The following is a 15,397-nucleotide window of genomic DNA, read 5'->3' on the forward strand; positions in this document are numbered from 1 at the left end:
CTACCATGTGAAAAATAACTCTTGGAGAATGCGGGCATCGATCCCGCTGCCTCTCGCATGCAAAGCGAGCGCTCTACCACTTGAGCTAATCCCCCTGGCGTGACAGTTGTGCCTTTAGTTTCTTGCCACACTTCATAGGGATTTTCTTATCATGTCAGGTGAGAAGCTGCATTGTTATATGGTATTTTTTTTCTGTAAGAATAGCTTTTTTTTTTTTTTTTTTTTTTTTTTAAGTGTGAGTTCCATGTTGCCATAGTAGAAGATCATCGGAGGACTTTACAAGGTGAAGGGTGGCTTCCAAATACATGCACGCCTCTTCCAAGCAAAGCCTTTACATATCTACGGAGAAGACAAAAAACTCTCTGTTGATTTGTGCTTACGTTTTGATCTCCTCACTCCTCAGGTACAACGGAGGAGACCTTTCTAGAAGAGCTGTTTGTAGGTGGACGGAACGAGCATAGCTGGGCTGTGTTTCCCAGCCGGATGAACCTTCCGATAGAATGCGCAAAACTCCTTCGAGCCGGAATTGAACCAGCGACCTAAGGATTGCTAACTTTCTTCTACAGTCTTCGGCTCTACCAGCTGAGCTATCGAAGGCTTGTTTTGTCCTTGATCGAAAGCCTCCTAGTTTTAGCTGTTGGAGTTTTGAGCATGAGGTAAAAAGACAATCACTGCTACCATGTGAAAAATAACTCTTGGAGAATGCGGGCATCGATCCCGCTGCCTCTCGCATGCAAACCGAGCGCTCTACCACTTGAGCTAATCCCCCTGGCATGACAGGTCTGCCTTTAGTTTCTTGCCACACTTCACGGTGATTTTCTCATCATGTCAGGTGAGAAGCTGCAATGCTATATGGCAATTTTTATGTAAGAATAGCTTGCTTTTTTTTTTACAGTGTGAGTTCCATTTTACCATAGTAGAAGATCATCGGAGGAGTTTAAAAGGTGAAGGGTGGCTTACAAATACATGCACACCTCTTCCAAGCAAACCCTTTACATATCTACGAAGAACCGAGGGGTAAGCAATAAAAAACCCCTTAATAGTTTGGAGACGAAAGTTGCAATGTAGCACAATATCAGTCTTATCGAAGAAATATAATGATGACCTGTATAAAAAGAATCAATTAGCAGAGGATGGTTTCGATCCATCGACCTCTGGGTTATGGGCCCAGCACGCTTCCGCTGCGCCACTCTGCTGCCGGTGGTCTGTTAGTTGAGAAGGTCTATTTATCGACTGACTTTTCAAAAGTGGCTAAAATGTATTTGGTCTTTGTGATGGAATCCATCAGCAGGAGCTTATTGTCGGCGCCTCGAGTCCTCCTGAGCATCAGCAATTGTCTCTTTGTTTTTGCTGATTTCTTTTTGTCATATTATGTTAAAAAGTTGATCTGAGAAACCTGTGCCTGGCCTGCCTGGCTGAGAGTTCCTGTAGAAAGATCTGTTTGCGTCTCTGTGGCGCAATTGGTTAGCGTGTTCGGCTGTTAACCGAAAGGATGGTGGTTCAAGCCCACCCAGGGACGATGGTCTTTTTTGCTTAAGTAGCAGCCTATGTACGAGTGAAGAAGGTTCCACGTCGTCTTTCAATTGCTCTCCCGACAAATAACTCTGTTGCTCGCTGCCTACGTTTTGAACTCCCGAGTTAGAATGGAGGAGACTTTTGGAAAAGAGCTCTTTGTATGTGGACGGAAGCAGCTTAGCTGGACTGTGTTTATTCAGGGGCGATGGTCTCTTTGGCTCGAGTAGCATTCTAGGGGTGTAAAAGGTTCCACGTTAGCTTTCGGCTGAGCTGCTCTCCCAACAAAAAACTCTCTGTTGCTTTGTGCTTACGTTTTGAACTCCTCAGGTACAACGGAGTAGACCCTTCTAGAAGAGCTGTTTGTAGGTGGACAGAGGGAGCATAGCTGGGCTGTGTTTACTAGCAGGATGAGCCCTCCGATAGAACGCGCAAACATCCTTCGAGCTGGAATTGAACCAGCAACCCAAGGATTTGCTCATTTACATCTACAGTCTTTGGCTCTACCAGCTGAGCTATTGAAGGCTTGTCTTGGCCTTGGTTGAAAGCCTCCTAGTTTTAGCTGTTGGAGTTTTGAGCATGAGGTGAAAAGGCAATCACTGCTACCATGTGAAAAATAACTCTTGGAGAATGCGGGCATCGATCCCGCTGCCTCTCACATGCGAAGCGAGCGCTCTACCACTTGAGCTAATTCCCCTGGCGTGACAGTTGTGCCTTTAGTTTCTTGCCACACTTCATAGGGATTTTCTTATCATGTCAGGTGAGAAGCTGCATTGTTATATGGTATTTTTTTTCTGTAAGAATAGCTTTTTTTTTTTTTTTTTTTTTTTTTTAAGTGTGAGTTCCATGTTGCCATAGTAGAAGATCATCGGAGGACTTTACAAGGTGAAGGGTGGCTTCCAAATACATGCACGCCTCTTCCAAGCAAAGCCTTTACATATCTACGGAGAAGACAAAAAACTCTCTGTTGATTTGTGCTTACGTTTTGATCTCCTCACTCCTCAGGTACAACGGAGGAGACCTTTCTAGAAGAGCTGTTTGTAGGTGGACGGAACGAGCATAGCTGGGCTGTGTTTCCCCGCCGGATGAACCTTCCGATAGAATGCGCAAAACTCCTTCGAGCCGGAATTGAACCAGCGACCTAAGGATTGCTAACTTTCTTCTACAGTCTTCGGCTCTACCAGCTGAGCTATCGAAGGCTTGTTTTGTCCTTGATCGAAAGCCTCCTAGTTTTAGCTGTTGGAGTTTTGAGCATGAGGTAAAAAGACAATCACTGCTACCATGTGAAAAATAACTCTTGGAGAATGCGGGCATCGATCCCGCTGCCTCTCGCATGCAAACCGAGCGCTCTACCACTTGAGCTAATCCCCCTGGCGTGACAGTTGTGCCTTTAGTTTCTTGCCACACTTCATAGGGATTTTCTTATCATGTCAGGTGAGAAGCTGCATTGTTATATGGTATTTTTTTTCTGTAAGAATAGCTTTTTTTTTTTTTTTTTTTTTTTTTTTTTAAGTGTGAGTTCCATGTTGCCATAGTAGAAGATCATCGGAGGACTTTACAAGGTGAAGGGTGGCTTCCAAATACATGCACGCCTCTTCCAAGCAAAGCCTTTACATATCTACGGAGAAGACAAAAAACTCTCTGTTGATTTGTGCTTACGTTTTGATCTCCTCACTCCTCAGGTACAACGGAGGAGACCTTTCTAGAAGAGCTGTTTGTAGGTGGACGGAACGAGCATAGCTGGGCTGTGTTTCCCAGCCGGATGAACCTTCCGATAGAATGCGCAAAACTCCTTCGAGCCGGAATTGAACCAGCGACCTAAGGATTGCTAACTTTCTTCTACAGTCTTCAGCTCTACCAGCTGAGCTATCGAAGGCTTGTTTTGTCCTTGATCGAAAGCCTCCTAGTTTTAGCTGTTGGAGTTTTGAGCATGAGGTAAAAAGACAATCACTGCTACCATGTGAAAAATAACTCTTGGAGAATGCGGGCATCGATCCCGCTGCCTCTCGCATGCAAACCGAGCGCTCTACCACTTGAGCTAATCCCCCTGGCATGACAGGTCTGCCTTTAGTTTCTTGCCACACTTCACGGTGATTTTCTCATCATGTCAGGTGAGAAGCTGCAATGCTATATGGCAATTTTTATGTAAGAATAGCTTGCTTTTTTTTTTACAGTGTGAGTTCCATTTTACCATAGTAGAAGATCATCGGAGGAGTTTAAAAGGTGAAGGGTGGCTTACAAATACATGCACACCTCTTCCAAGCAAACCCTTTACATATCTACGAAGAACCGAGGGGTAAGCAATAAAAAACCCCTTAATAGTTTGGAGACGAAAGTTGCAATGTAGCACAATATCAGTCTTATCGAAGAAATATAATGATGACCTGTATAAAAAGAATCAATTAGCAGAGGATGGTTTCGATCCATCGACCTCTGGGTTATGGGCCCAGCACGCTTCCGCTGCGCCACTCTGCTGCCGGTGGTCTGTTAGTTGAGAAGGTCTATTTATCGACTGACTTTTCAAAAGTGGCTAAAATGTATTTGGTCTTTGTGATGGAATCCATCAGCAGGAGCTTATTGTCGGCGCCTCGAGTCCTCCTGAGCATCAGCAATTGTCTCTTTGTTTTTGCTGATTTCTTTTTGTCATATTATGTTAAAAAGTTGATCTGAGAAACCTGTGCCTGGCCTGCCTGGCTGAGAGTTCCTGTAGAAAGATCTGTTTGCGTCTCTGTGGCGCAATTGGTTAGCGTGTTCGGCTGTTAACCGAAAGGATGGTGGTTCAAGCCCACCCAGGGACGATGGTCTTTTTTGCTTAAGTAGCAGCCTATGTACGAGTGAAGAAGGTTCCACGTCGTCTTTCAATTGCTCTCCCGACAAATAACTCTGTTGCTCGCTGCCTACGTTTTGAACTCCCGAGTTAGAATGGAGGAGACTTTTGGAAAAGAGCTCTTTGTATGTGGACGGAAGCAGCTTAGCTGGACTGTGTTTATTCAGGGGCGATGGTCTCTTTGGCTCGAGTAGCATTCTAGGGGTGTAAAAGGTTCCACGTTAGCTTTCGGCTGAGCTGCTCTCCCAACAAAAAACTCTCTGTTGCTTTGTGCTTACGTTTTGAACTCCTCAGGTACAACGGAGGAGACCCTTCTAGAAGAGCTGTTTGTAGGTGGACAGAGGGAGCATAGCTGGGCTGTGTTTACTAGCAGGATGAGCCCTCCGATAGAACGCGCAAACATCCTTCGAGCTGGAATTGAACCAGCAACCCAAGGATTTGCTCATTTACATCTACAGTCTTTGGCTCTACCAGCTGAGCTATTGAAGGCTTGTCTTGGCCTTGGTTGAAAGCCTCCTAGTTTTAGCTGTTGGAGTTTTGAGCATGAGGTGAAAAGGCAATCACTGCTACCATGTGAAAAATAACTCTTGGAGAATGCGGGCATCGATCCCGCTGCCTCTCACATGCGAAGCGAGCGCTCTACCACTTGAGCTAATTCCCCTGGCGTGACAGTTGTGCCTTTAGTTTCTTGCCACACTTCATAGGGATTTTCTTATCATGTCAGGTGAGAAGCTGCATTGTTATATGGTATTTTTTTTCTGTAAGAATAGCTTTTTTTTTTTTTTTTTTTTTTTTTTAAGTGTGAGTTCCATGTTGCCATAGTAGAAGATCATCGGAGGACTTTACAAGGTGAAGGGTGGCTTCCAAATACATGCACGCCTCTTCCAAGCAAAGCCTTTACATATCTACGGAGAAGACAAAAAACTCTCTGTTGATTTGTGCTTACGTTTTGATCTCCTCACTCCTCAGGTACAACGGAGGAGACCTTTCTAGAAGAGCTGTTTGTAGGTGGACGGAACGAGCATAGCTGGGCTGTGTTTCCCAGCCGGATGAACCTTCCGATAGAATGCGCAAAACTCCTTCGAGCCGGAATTGAACCAGCGACCTAAGGATTGCTAACTTTCTTCTACAGTCTTCGGCTCTACCAGCTGAGCTATCGAAGGCTTGTTTTGTCCTTGATCGAAAGCCTCCTAGTTTTAGCTGTTGGAGTTTTGAGCATGAGGTAAAAAGACAATCACTGCTACCATGTGAAAAATAACTCTTGGAGAATGCGGGCATCGATCCCGCTGCCTCTCGCATGCAAAGCGAGCGCTCTACCACTTGAGCTAATCCCCCTGGCGTGACAGTTGTGCCTTTAGTTTCTTGCCACACTTCATAGGGATTTTCTTATCATGTCAGGTGAGAAGCTGCATTGTTATATGGTATTTTTTTTCTGTAAGAATAGCTTTTTTTTTTTTTTTTTTTTTTTTTTAAGTGTGAGTTCCATGTTGCCATAGTAGAAGATCATCGGAGGACTTTACAAGGTGAAGGGTGGCTTCCAAATACATGCACGCCTCTTCCAAGCAAAGCCTTTACATATCTACGGAGAAGACAAAAAACTCTCTGTTGATTTGTGCTTACGTTTTGATCTCCTCACTCCTCAGGTACAACGGAGGAGACCTTTCTAGAAGAGCTGTTTGTAGGTGGACGGAACGAGCATAGCTGGGCTGTGTTTCCCAGCCGGATGAACCTTCCGATAGAATGCGCAAAACTCCTTCGAGCCGGAATTGAACCAGCGACCTAAGGATTGCTAACTTTCTTCTACAGTCTTCGGCTCTACCAGCTGAGCTATCGAAGGCTTGTTTTGTCCTTGATCGAAAGCCTCCTAGTTTTAGCTGTTGGAGTTTTGAGCATGAGGTAAAAAGACAATCACTGCTACCATGTGAAAAATAACTCTTGGAGAATGCGGGCATCGATCCCGCTGCCTCTCGCATGCAAACCGAGCGCTCTACCACTTGAGCTAATCCCCCTGGCATGACAGGTCTGCCTTTAGTTTCTTGCCACACTTCACGGTGATTTTCTCATCATGTCAGGTGAGAAGCTGCAATGCTATATGGCAATTTTTATGTAAGAATAGCTTGCTTTTTTTTTTACAGTGTGAGTTCCATTTTACCATAGTAGAAGATCATCGGAGGAGTTTAAAAGGTGAAGGGTGGCTTACAAATACATGCACACCTCTTCCAAGCAAACCCTTTACATATCTACGAAGAACCGAGGGGTAAGCAATAAAAAACCCCTTAATAGTTTGGAGACGAAAGTTGCAATGTAGCACAATATCAGTCTTATCGAAGAAATATAATGATGACCTGTATAAAAAGAATCAATTAGCAGAGGATGGTTTCGATCCATCGACCTCTGGGTTATGGGCCCAGCACGCTTCCGCTGCGCCACTCTGCTGCCGGTGGTCTGTTAGTTGAGAAGGTCTATTTATCGACTGACTTTTCAAAAGTGGCTAAAATGTATTTGGTCTTTGTGATGGAATCCATCAGCAGGAGCTTATTGTCGGCGCCTCGAGTCCTCCTGAGCATCAGCAATTGTCTCTTTGTTTTTGCTGATTTCTTTTTGTCATATTATGTTAAAAAGTTGATCTGAGAAACCTGTGCCTGGCCTGCCTGGCTGAGAGTTCCTGTAGAAAGATCTGTTTGCGTCTCTGTGGCGCAATTGGTTAGCGTGTTCGGCTGTTAACCGAAAGGATGGTGGTTCAAGCCCACCCAGGGACGATGGTCTTTTTTGCTTAAGTAGCAGCCTATGTACGAGTGAAGAAGGTTCCACGTCGTCTTTCAATTGCTCTCCCGACAAATAACTCTGTTGCTCGCTGCCTACGTTTTGAACTCCCGAGTTAGAATGGAGGAGACTTTTGGAAAAGAGCTCTTTGTATGTGGACGGAAGCAGCTTAGCTGGGCTGTGTTTATTCAGGGGCGATGGTCTCTTTGGCTCGAGTAGCATTCTAGGGGTGTAAAAGGTTCCACGTTAGCTTTCGGCTGAGCTGCTCTCCCAACAAAAAACTCTCTGTTGCTTTGTGCTTACGTTTTGAACTCCTCAGGTACAACGGAGGAGACCCTTCTAGAAGAGCTGTTTGTAGGTGGACAGAGGGAGCATAGCTGGGCTGTGTTTACTAGCAGGATGAGCCCTCCGATAGAACGCGCAAACATCCTTCGAGCTGGAATTGAACCAGCAACCCAAGGATTTGCTCATTTACATCTACAGTCTTTGGCTCTACCAGCTGAGCTATTGAAGGCTTGTCTTGGCCTTGGTTGAAAGCCTCCTAGTTTTAGCTGTTGGAGTTTTGAGCATGAGGTGAAAAGGCAATCACTGCTACCATGTGAAAAATAACTCTTGGAGAATGCGGGCATCGATCCCGCTGCCTCTCACATGCGAAGCGAGCGCTCTACCACTTGAGCTAATTCCCCTGGCGTGACAGTTGTGCCTTTAGTTTCTTGCCACACTTCATAGGGATTTTCTTATCATGTCAGGTGAGAAGCTGCATTGTTATATGGTATTTTTTTTCTGTAAGAATAGCTTTTTTTTTTTTTTTTTTTTTTTTTTTAAGTGTGAGTTCCATGTTGCCATAGTAGAAGATCATCGGAGGACTTTACAAGGTGAAGGGTGGCTTCCAAATACATGCACGCCTCTTCCAAGCAAAGCCTTTACATATCTACGGAGAAGACAAAAAACTCTCTGTTGATTTGTGCTTACGTTTTGATCTCCTCACTCCTCAGGTACAACGGAGGAGACCTTTCTAGAAGAGCTGTTTGTAGGTGGACGGAACGAGCATAGCTGGGCTGTGTTTCCCAGCCGGATGAACCTTCCGATAGAATGCGCAAAACTCCTTCGAGCCGGAATTGAACCAGCGACCTAAGGATTGCTAACTTTCTTCTACAGTCTTCGGCTCTACCAGCTGAGCTATCGAAGGCTTGTTTTGTCCTTGATCGAAAGCCTCCTAGTTTTAGCTGTTGGAGTTTTGAGCATGAGGTAAAAAGACAATCACTGCTACCATGTGAAAAATAACTCTTGGAGAATGCGGGCATCGATCCCGCTGCCTCTCGCATGCAAAGCGAGCGCTCTACCACTTGAGCTAATCCCCCTGGCGTGACAGTTGTGCCTTTAGTTTCTTGCCACACTTCATAGGGATTTTCTTATCATGTCAGGTGAGAAGCTGCATTGTTATATGGTATTTTTTTTCTGTAAGAATAGCTTTTTTTTTTTTTTTTTTTTTTTTTTAAGTGTGAGTTCCATGTTGCCATAGTAGAAGATCATCGGAGGACTTTACAAGGTGAAGGGTGGCTTCCAAATACATGCACGCCTCTTCCAAGCAAAGCCTTTACATATCTACGGAGAAGACAAAAAACTCTCTGTTGATTTGTGCTTACGTTTTGATCTCCTCACTCCTCAGGTACAACGGAGGAGACCTTTCTAGAAGAGCTGTTTGTAGGTGGACGGAACGAGCATAGCTGGGCTGTGTTTCCCAGCCGGATGAACCTTCCGATAGAATGCGCAAAACTCCTTCGAGCCGGAATTGAACCAGCGACCTAAGGATTGCTAACTTTCTTCTACAGTCTTCGGCTCTACCAGCTGAGCTATCGAAGGCTTGTTTTGTCCTTGATCGAAAGCCTCCTAGTTTTAGCTGTTGGAGTTTTGAGCATGAGGTAAAAAGACAATCACTGCTACCATGTGAAAAATAACTCTTGGAGAATGCGGGCATCGATCCCGCTGCCTCTCGCATGCAAACCGAGCGCTCTACCACTTGAGCTAATCCCCCTGGCATGACAGGTCTGCCTTTAGTTTCTTGCCACACTTCACGGTGATTTTCTCATCATGTCAGGTGAGAAGCTGCAATGCTATATGGCAATTTTTATGTAAGAATAGCTTGCTTTTTTTTTTACAGTGTGAGTTCCATTTTACCATAGTAGAAGATCATCGGAGGAGTTTAAAAGGTGAAGGGTGGCTTACAAATACATGCACACCTCTTCCAAGCAAACCCTTTACATATCTACGAAGAACCGAGGGGTAAGCAATAAAAAACCCCTTAATAGTTTGGAGACGAAAGTTGCAATGTAGCACAATATCAGTCTTATCGAAGAAATATAATGATGACCTGTATAAAAAGAATCAATTAGCAGAGGATGGTTTCGATCCATCGACCTCTGGGTTATGGGCCCAGCACGCTTCCGCTGCGCCACTCTGCTGCCGGTGGTCTGTTAGTTGAGAAGGTCTATTTATCGACTGACTTTTCAAAAGTGGCTAAAATGTATTTGGTCTTTGTGATGGAATCCATCAGCAGGAGCTTATTGTCGGCGCCTCGAGTCCTCCTGAGCATCAGCAATTGTCTCTTTGTTTTTGCTGATTTCTTTTTGTCATATTATGTTAAAAAGTTGATCTGAGAAACCTGTGCCTGGCCTGCCTGGCTGAGAGTTCCTGTAGAAAGATCTGTTTGCGTCTCTGTGGCGCAATTGGTTAGCGTGTTCGGCTGTTAACCGAAAGGATGGTGGTTCAAGCCCACCCAGGGACGATGGTCTTTTTTGCTTAAGTAGCAGCCTATGTACGAGTGAAGAAGGTTCCACGTCGTCTTTCAATTGCTCTCCCGACAAATAACTCTGTTGCTCGCTGCCTACGTTTTGAACTCCCGAGTTAGAATGGAGGAGACTTTTGGAAAAGAGCTCTTTGTATGTGGACGGAAGCAGCTTAGCTGGACTGTGTTTATTCAGGGGCGATGGTCTCTTTGGCTCGAGTAGCATTCTAGGGGTGTAAAAGGTTCCACGTTAGCTTTCGGCTGAGCTGCTCTCCCAACAAAAAACTCTCTGTTGCTTTGTGCTTACGTTTTGAACTCCTCAGGTACAACGGAGGAGACCCTTCTAGAAGAGCTGTTTGTAGGTGGACAGAGGGAGCATAGCTGGGCTGTGTTTACTAGCAGGATGAGCCCTCCGATAGAACGCGCAAACATCCTTCGAGCTGGAATTGAACCAGCAACCCAAGGATTTGCTCATTTACATCTACAGTCTTTGGCTCTACCAGCTGAGCTATTGAAGGCTTGTCTTGGCCTTGGTTGAAAGCCTCCTAGTTTTAGCTGTTGGAGTTTTGAGCATGAGGTGAAAAGGCAATCACTGCTACCATGTGAAAAATAACTCTTGGAGAATGCGGGCATCGATCCCGCTGCCTCTCACATGCGAAGCGAGCGCTCTACCACTTGAGCTAATTCCCCTGGCGTGACAGTTGTGCCTTTAGTTTCTTGCCACACTTCATAGGGATTTTCTTATCATGTCAGGTGAGAAGCTGCATTGTTATATGGTATTTTTTTTCTGTAAGAATAGCTTTTTTTTTTTTTTTTTTTTTTTTTTAAGTGTGAGTTCCATGTTGCCATAGTAGAAGATCATCGGAGGACTTTACAAGGTGAAGGGTGGCTTCCAAATACATGCACGCCTCTTCCAAGCAAAGCCTTTACATATCTACGGAGAAGACAAAAAACTCTCTGTTGATTTGTGCTTACGTTTTGATCTCCTCACTCCTCAGGTACAACGGAGGAGACCTTTCTAGAAGAGCTGTTTGTAGGTGGACGGAACGAGCATAGCTGGGCTGTGTTTCCCAGCCGGATGAACCTTCCGATAGAATGCGCAAAACTCCTTCGAGCCGGAATTGAACCAGCGACCTAAGGATTGCTAACTTTCTTCTACAGTCTTCGGCTCTACCAGCTGAGCTATCGAAGGCTTGTTTTGTCCTTGATCGAAAGCCTCCTAGTTTTAGCTGTTGGAGTTTTGAGCATGAGGTAAAAAGACAATCACTGCTACCATGTGAAAAATAACTCTTGGAGAATGCGGGCATCGATCCCGCTGCCTCTCGCATGCAAAGCGAGCGCTCTACCACTTGAGCTAATCCCCCTGGCGTGACAGTTGTGCCTTTAGTTTCTTGCCACACTTCATAGGGATTTTCTTATCATGTCAGGTGAGAAGCTGCATTGTTATATGGTATTTTTTTTCTGTAAGAATAGCTTTTTTTTTTTTTTTTTTTTTTTTTTTAAGTGTGAGTTCCATGTTGCCATAGTAGAAGATCATCGGAGGACTTTACAAGGTGAAGGGTGGCTTCCAAATACATGCACGCCTCTTCCAAGCAAAGCCTTTACATATCTACGGAGAAGACAAAAAACTCTCTGTTGATTTGTGCTTACGTTTTGATCTCCTCACTCCTCAGGTACAACGGAGGAGACCTTTCTAGAAGAGCTGTTTGTAGGTGGACGGAACGAGCATAGCTGGGCTGTGTTTCCCAGCCGGATGAACCTTCCGATAGAATGCGCAAAACTCCTTCGAGCCGGAATTGAACCAGCGACCTAAGGATTGCTAACTTTCTTCTACAGTCTTCGGCTCTACCAGCTGAGCTATCGAAGGCTTGTTTTGTCCTTGATCGAAAGCCTCCTAGTTTTAGCTGTTGGAGTTTTGAGCATGAGGTAAAAAGACAATCACTGCTACCATGTGAAAAATAACTCTTGGAGAATGCGGGCATCGATCCCGCTGCCTCTCGCATGCAAACCGAGCGCTCTACCACTTGAGCTAATCCCCCTGGCATGACAGGTCTGCCTTTAGTTTCTTGCCACACTTCACGGTGATTTTCTCATCATGTCAGGTGAGAAGCTGCAATGCTATATGGCAATTTTTATGTAAGAATAGCTTGCTTTTTTTTTTACAGTGTGAGTTCCATTTTACCATAGTAGAAGATCATCGGAGGAGTTTAAAAGGTGAAGGGTGGCTTACAAATACATGCACACCTCTTCCAAGCAAACCCTTTACATATCTACGAAGAACCGAGGGGTAAGCAATAAAAAACCCCTTAATAGTTTGGAGACGAAAGTTGCAATGTAGCACAATATCAGTCTTATCGAAGAAATATAATGATGACCTGTATAAAAAGAATCAATTAGCAGAGGATGGTTTCGATCCATCGACCTCTGGGTTATGGGCCCAGCACGCTTCCGCTGCGCCACTCTGCTGCCGGTGGTCTGTTAGTTGAGAAGGTCTATTTATCGACTGACTTTTCAAAAGTGGCTAAAATGTATTTGGTCTTTGTGATGGAATCCATCAGCAGGAGCTTATTGTCGGCGCCTCGAGTCCTCCTGAGCATCAGCAATTGTCTCTTTGTTTTTGCTGATTTCTTTTTGTCATATTATGTTAAAAAGTTGATCTGAGAAACCTGTGCCTGGCCTGCCTGGCTGAGAGTTCCTGTAGAAAGATCTGTTTGCGTCTCTGTGGCGCAATTGGTTAGCGTGTTCGGCTGTTAACCGAAAGGATGGTGGTTCAAGCCCACCCAGGGACGATGGTCTTTTTTGCTTAAGTAGCAGCCTATGTACGAGTGAAGAAGGTTCCACGTCGTCTTTCAATTGCTCTCCCGACAAATAACTCTGTTGCTCGCTGCCTACGTTTTGAACTCCCGAGTTAGAATGGAGGAGACTTTTGGAAAAGAGCTCTTTGTATGTGGACGGAAGCAGCTTAGCTGGACTGTGTTTATTCAGGGGCGATGGTCTCTTTGGCTCGAGTAGCATTCTAGGGGTGTAAAAGGTTCCACGTTAGCTTTCGGCTGAGCTGCTCTCCCAACAAAAAACTCTCTGTTGCTTTGTGCTTACGTTTTGAACTCCTCAGGTACAACGGAGGAGACCCTTCTAGAAGAGCTGTTTGTAGGTGGACAGAGGGAGCATAGCTGGGCTGTGTTTACTAGCAGGATGAGCCCTCCGATAGAACGCGCAAACATCCTTCGAGCTGGAATTGAACCAGCAACCCAAGGATTTGCTCATTTACATCTACAGTCTTTGGCTCTACCAGCTGAGCTATTGAAGGCTTGTCTTGGCCTTGGTTGAAAGCCTCCTAGTTTTAGCTGTTGGAGTTTTGAGCATGAGGTGAAAAGGCAATCACTGCTACCATGTGAAAAATAACTCTTGGAGAATGCGGGCATCGATCCCGCTGCCTCTCACATGCGAAGCGAGCGCTCTACCACTTGAGCTAATTCCCCTGGCGTGACAGTTGTGCCTTTAGTTTCTTGCCACACTTCATAGGGATTTTCTTATCATGTCAGGTGAGAAGCTGCATTGTTATATGGTATTTTTTTTCTGTAAGAATAGCTTTTTTTTTTTTTTTTTTTTTTTTTAAGTGTGAGTTCCATGTTGCCATAGTAGAAGATCATCGGAGGACTTTACAAGGTGAAGGGTGGCTTCCAAATACATGCACGCCTCTTCCAAGCAAAGCCTTTACATATCTACGGAGAAGACAAAAAACTCTCTGTTGATTTGTGCTTACGTTTTGATCTCCTCACTCCTCAGGTACAACGGAGGAGACCTTTCTAGAAGAGCTGTTTGTAGGTGGACGGAACGAGCATAGCTGGGCTGTGTTTCCCAGCCGGATGAACCTTCCGATAGAATGCGCAAAACTCCTTCGAGCCGGAATTGAACCAGCGACCTAAGGATTGCTAACTTTCTTCTACAGTCTTCGGCTCTACCAGCTGAGCTATCGAAGGCTTGTTTTGTCCTTGATCGAAAGCCTCCTAGTTTTAGCTGTTGGAGTTTTGAGCATGAGGTAAAAAGACAATCACTGCTACCATGTGAAAAATAACTCTTGGAGAATGCGGGCATCGATCCCGCTGCCTCTCGCATGCAAACCGAGCGCTCTACCACTTGAGCTAATCCCCCTGGCGTGACAGTTGTGCCTTTAGTTTCTTGCCACACTTCATAGGGATTTTCTTATCATGTCAGGTGAGAAGCTGCATTGTTATATGGTATTTTTTTTCTGTAAGAATAGCTTTTTTTTTTTTTTTTTTTTTTTTTTTTAAGTGTGAGTTCCATGTTGCCATAGTAGAAGATCATCGGAGGACTTTACAAGGTGAAGGGTGGCTTCCAAATACATGCACGCCTCTTCCAAGCAAAGCCTTTACATATCTACGGAGAAGACAAAAAACTCTCTGTTGATTTGTGCTTACGTTTTGATCTCCTCACTCCTCAGGTACAACGGAGGAGACCTTTCTAGAAGAGCTGTTTGTAGGTGGACGGAACGAGCATAGCTGGGCTGTGTTTCCCAGCCGGATGAACCTTCCGATAGAATGCGCAAAACTCCTTCGAGCCGGAATTGAACCAGCGACCTAAGGATTGCTAACTTTCTTCTACAGTCTTCAGCTCTACCAGCTGAGCTATCGAAGGCTTGTTTTGTCCTTGATCGAAAGCCTCCTAGTTTTAGCTGTTGGAGTTTTGAGCATGAGGTAAAAAGACAATCACTGCTACCATGTGAAAAATAACTCTTGGAGAATGCGGGCATCGATCCCGCTGCCTCTCGCATGCAAAGCGAGCGCTCTACCACTTGAGCTAATCCCCCTGGCATGACAGGTCTGCCTTTAGTTTCTTGCCACACTTCACGGTGATTTTCTCATCATGTCAGGTGAGAAGCTGCAATGCTATATGGCAATTTTTATGTAAGAATAGCTTGCTTTTTTTTTTACAGTGTGAGTTCCATTTTACCATAGTAGAAGATCATCGGAGGAGTTTAAAAGGTGAAGGGTGGCTTACAAATACATGCACACCTCTTCCAAGCAAACCCTTTACATATCTACGAAGAACCGAGGGGTAAGCAATAAAAAACCCCTTAATAGTTTGGAGACGAAAGTTGCAATGTAGCACAATATCAGTCTTATCGAAGAAATATAATGATGACCTGTATAAAAAGAATCAATTAGCAGAGGATGGTTTCGATCCATCGACCTCTGGGTTATGGGCCCAGCACGCTTCCGCTGCGCCACTCTGCTGCCGGTGGTCTGTTAGTTGAGAAGGTCTATTTATCGACTGACTTTTCAAAAGTGGCTAAAATGTATTTGGTCTTTGTGATGGAATCCATCAGCAGGAGCTTATTGTCGGCGCCTCGAGTCCTCCTGAGCATCAGCAATTGTCTCTTTGTTTTTGCTGATTTCTTTTTGTCATATTATGTTAAAAAGTTGATCTGAGAAACCTGTGCCTGGCCTGCCTGGCTGAGAGTTCCTGTAGAAAGATCTGTTTGCGTCTCT

General features: G+C 44.8%; 10 non-coding genes across 10 annotated transcripts; all 10 read right to left on the reverse strand.

Moving 5' to 3' along the window:
- Positions 1-22: 22 nt before the first annotated feature.
- On the reverse strand, positions 23-95 carry TRNAA-UGC (transfer RNA alanine (anticodon UGC)). The gene has a single exon. It is a non-coding gene; the product is annotated as a tRNA-Ala (tRNA).
- A 2,041-nt stretch (positions 96-2,136) lies between these two features.
- On the reverse strand, positions 2,137-2,209 carry TRNAA-CGC (transfer RNA alanine (anticodon CGC)). Its single transcript has one exon. It is a non-coding gene; the product is annotated as a tRNA-Ala (tRNA).
- A 2,718-nt stretch (positions 2,210-4,927) lies between these two features.
- TRNAA-CGC (transfer RNA alanine (anticodon CGC)) lies at positions 4,928-5,000 on the reverse strand. Its single transcript has one exon. It is a non-coding gene; the product is annotated as a tRNA-Ala (tRNA).
- A 601-nt stretch (positions 5,001-5,601) lies between these two features.
- TRNAA-UGC (transfer RNA alanine (anticodon UGC)) lies at positions 5,602-5,674 on the reverse strand. Its single transcript has one exon. It is a non-coding gene; the product is annotated as a tRNA-Ala (tRNA).
- A 2,041-nt stretch (positions 5,675-7,715) lies between these two features.
- TRNAA-CGC (transfer RNA alanine (anticodon CGC)) lies at positions 7,716-7,788 on the reverse strand. The gene has a single exon. It is a non-coding gene; the product is annotated as a tRNA-Ala (tRNA).
- Positions 7,789-8,390: 602 nt separating this feature from the next.
- TRNAA-UGC (transfer RNA alanine (anticodon UGC)) lies at positions 8,391-8,463 on the reverse strand. Its single transcript has one exon. It is a non-coding gene; the product is annotated as a tRNA-Ala (tRNA).
- Positions 8,464-10,504: 2,041 nt separating this feature from the next.
- On the reverse strand, positions 10,505-10,577 carry TRNAA-CGC (transfer RNA alanine (anticodon CGC)). Its single transcript has one exon. It is a non-coding gene; the product is annotated as a tRNA-Ala (tRNA).
- Positions 10,578-11,178: 601 nt separating this feature from the next.
- On the reverse strand, positions 11,179-11,251 carry TRNAA-UGC (transfer RNA alanine (anticodon UGC)). The gene has a single exon. It is a non-coding gene; the product is annotated as a tRNA-Ala (tRNA).
- A 2,042-nt stretch (positions 11,252-13,293) lies between these two features.
- On the reverse strand, positions 13,294-13,366 carry TRNAA-CGC (transfer RNA alanine (anticodon CGC)). Its single transcript has one exon. It is a non-coding gene; the product is annotated as a tRNA-Ala (tRNA).
- A 1,276-nt stretch (positions 13,367-14,642) lies between these two features.
- TRNAA-UGC (transfer RNA alanine (anticodon UGC)) lies at positions 14,643-14,715 on the reverse strand. Its single transcript has one exon. It is a non-coding gene; the product is annotated as a tRNA-Ala (tRNA).
- Positions 14,716-15,397: the final 682 nt, after the last annotated feature.

This window comes from Anomaloglossus baeobatrachus, chromosome 3 (assembly GCF_048569485.1).
Source record: "Anomaloglossus baeobatrachus isolate aAnoBae1 chromosome 3, aAnoBae1.hap1, whole genome shotgun sequence".
NCBI lineage: Eukaryota > Metazoa > Chordata > Amphibia > Anura > Aromobatidae > Anomaloglossus > Anomaloglossus baeobatrachus.